Here is a 3,368-nt window from a genome sequence, read left to right as displayed (position 1 = left end):
ATTCATGGCCGGCTGTTGCGTCTATCATTTGATCTATATGAGGAAGTGGGAATGGATCTTTCGAGCATGCTTTGTTTAGATCTGTGAAATCCACACACATTCGCATCTTTCCATTCTTTTTTGGTACTACTACAACATTCGATACCTATTCCGTATGCTCCACCGGCATCATGGATCCAACGTCTAATAGCCTTTGTACCTCTTCTTCTATGAATTTACTTCTATCATCCGGGAATCTTCTTCGGGGTTGCTTTTGTCACGACCCAGCCCTGTGGGCCATGACTAGTGCCCGAGCTGGGCACCCATATGTACCTGTCAGACATAATCGGACTGATACTATAGGTTCTCAATCAATCCCAACGTAATGACATACGCAAGCCGACGAGGCTGCCACTGTATATATTATTATTCTACGCAAGCCGACAAGGCTGCCACTACATATCAGAATATCACGCAAGCCGACAAGGCTGCTACAACAGAACGATAATATATGCAAGCCGGCAAGGCTGCCACAACGCTAGAACATCCATAATGACCATATAGGCACAACTAACCACATCTGCAAACAACCCACATACATATCTACAGACCTCTAAGAGTATCAACAGTAACATATGACGGGACAGGGCCCCGTTGTACCCATGGACAAAAACATATATATATGCATATCAGGAAGTCGCTACCAAAATCTAGGCTCCGGAATGACGGAGCTCTCCAAGACAGTAAAAAGGGAATCCTAAGCTGGCGGCTCACCAAAGCGAGTATCTGTACCTGCGGGCATGAAACGCAGCCCCCCGAAGAAAGGGGGTCAGTACGGAATATGTACTGAGCATGTAAAGCATGAAATACAGTAATCAGGATCATAACTGAAATAAGAAGTACAGGAAACAAGTACAATGTTCAGAATACCAAAACACCTTGCCTTTGAAACATAAATCATGCATGTCAATATCATATATCATACTCAACCTGTTATGGGACGTAGTGACATAATTAGGTACTCATCCTGTACATATGTATATATATAACATGTCCCGGCCCTATAGTGAGGGACTCGGTAAATAAAATCATATCATCATCATGCATATGTATATAACGTGTCCCGGCCCTCTAGTGAGGGACTCGGTGAATAAAGTCATCATATGCTATCCTGGCCTCCATCACCGTATCATCATATCATCATATACATATACATATAACGTGTCCCGGCCCTCTAGTGAGGGACTCGGTGAACAATGCAGTAAAGTTGTGCACGAAAACGTGTCCTGGCCCGGGACTCAGTGAAAGGCATGTTGAGACTTGCACGAGTGGAGTAGTGAGCAACCATATGCAAATTAAAACATTTTCGAAGACTCCCAGGAATAATCAACACGAGCTATCATTTAAAAATCAGGACAATAGTCATATTAAATACCTTTCGAATGTTACTCGGAACATATCAAATAACTCTCGAATGTCATCATAAAGTATATCAAAAAGGCTTAGAAATCATAGTCATAGGTCAATAAAATATGAAACATCTTATAGAAGTCCGAGTATTAGTTATCATAGAATTCCCAAGAATAGGAGCGTGTATATATCGACTATTATACGATGTATAGAAAACTGGAGAGGGAGGCTCAATCACTTGAAAATGATAATATCAAGAAGTGAATAAGAATCATAAATATCACTCAAACTTATGAATCGAATTACCCCAAAGTCCATATCATTCATCACTTACACCTAAGACATGCCAAAAGAAGGAAGGGACAGCTTTACATACCTCATCGCTTACTCACTCATCCCATGTCTCATTTCTTGAACCTGCAAGTCTTATATACTTCCTTTTAAATAGCTACCACGGAACCAGTTCGTCCAATTCTCACGTTAACCGTAAATGAGATGGAATTTGTCCGCTCTTCCTCAATCTTCTAAGAAACAAGCGGCTTCGACAACTTGGAAATAAACACAACACGTTGATGCATATAGTTTTCATTGCTACCTCCACTCCATTTGATGAATATCTTAAATTCAAGATGGGCTACCTTAAAAGAGTTGATGTACAGTTATCCATCTTCAATGAGAATTGATAAAGTAAAGGTATAAGTTTAAAAGTAATTGTATTGCTATTACGTTGAACATGCTTGCTGCTAGTTTAACGGAATTAACTTTACAAGTTGAAAACTCAATGAACTATCTTTCCTTTATTTATTGGAATGTGGGGCCCACCCTTAATAATTATAAATTCTAAAACTATTTTAAGATTGCCACCAAATACGTATATGAAGAATGAATCATTTCAACCTTTATTGAGTGGCTCCCATGTGGAAAGGGTCCTTTCCCACTTATCTATTTAATTCATTAGCTAACCTTTTTTAGTCTTCCACTAAATCCAAAAATTTAACAAATTATTCACATAATTAATTTTTATTTATTACAACTACAGCCAATCCTATAATATTCCAGCCTACAAAATAATTCATAACAACCACCAAATAGTCCACATGATAACAATAACAATTTATCCGATTTTCCGTAATTAATTTCGTAGTTTCCGTCTCACAATTTAACTATGACCTAGATGAATTTAACTATATCTAGGAGTGGAGAATTATTACCTTATGTGCCAAGAAATACTCTTTTTCACCTTACTTCACCACGAAATAATCCCGTACTTTGCTAAGATTCGGAGGAAACTGATGTTATAACCATGAAATCAATGAAAGAGGACGAGAAAGTTTGCTACTCCTTGTTGAAGGGGAAACATCCAGCAACCTATTTTGCTTCCTATAGGTAAGAAAGTGTATGTATATCTAGAGGTTAAGTGGCAGGGGTGTAACAAACGTAATGAAAAGTGGAAATTTTAATGTAACATCGTGTAAATGTTAAACGGAGAAAACGAAGAAGATTGAAGGGGAAAAGTGAAGTAAGAATTTACAAAAATAATTTATGTGTCGGCAACGGAAATGAAAGCCATGTAGTTAATGATAGTGTGTAGTTATGGAACCATAGACACGTATATGGAACTATTAAAACTAAGGGGTAAGCATGAAAATGACTATGATGCCCTACATTAATTTAAAGACTAGAACTAATATATTAATGTCAACTCATCTTGCTGGAATAATAATAGTACTAACGTGTTAGCTAATTTGTTAAATAGTAGTAACAATCTTATCCACTTAATGGGTAATTGTTGCACATGGTAACAAAATAAACTCACTATTTAATTTCTTGATCTCAACTCACTTAAATAGCAGTTATTTTTAACATACTTCGTATACCCATTACCATGACCATGTGATGTAACACTAGTTCATAACCTCATTGGCCACACATAGAATATTATTTTTAATCATCGTCGTCACACTTTTTTGTCTTAAATC

The 3,368-nt window shown here is 37.4% G+C and overlaps 1 long non-coding RNA gene across 2 annotated transcripts; it reads right to left on the bottom strand.

Annotated features, from left to right (window-relative positions):
* Nucleotides 1-365: 365 nt before the first annotated feature.
* On the bottom strand, nt 366-2,995 carry LOC132610085 (uncharacterized). 2 transcript variants are annotated; one of them, XR_009571007.1, is made up of 3 exons: nt 2,601-2,995; nt 1,766-2,027; nt 366-771 (listed from the first exon to the last, which is right to left on the bottom strand). It is a non-coding gene; the product is annotated as an uncharacterized LOC132610085 (long non-coding RNA). The 2 variants fall into 2 exon arrangements; XR_009571006.1 differs by lacking the exon at nt 2,601-2,995 and having other exon boundaries at nt 1,766-2,593.
* Between the last annotated feature and the right edge of the window lie 373 nt (nt 2,996-3,368).

The sequence above is a fragment of the Lycium barbarum genome, chromosome 9, assembly GCF_019175385.1.
Source record: "Lycium barbarum isolate Lr01 chromosome 9, ASM1917538v2, whole genome shotgun sequence".
Taxonomy (NCBI): Eukaryota; Viridiplantae; Streptophyta; class Magnoliopsida; order Solanales; family Solanaceae; genus Lycium; species Lycium barbarum.
This window is presented reverse-complemented; position numbering and strand designations above follow the sequence as displayed.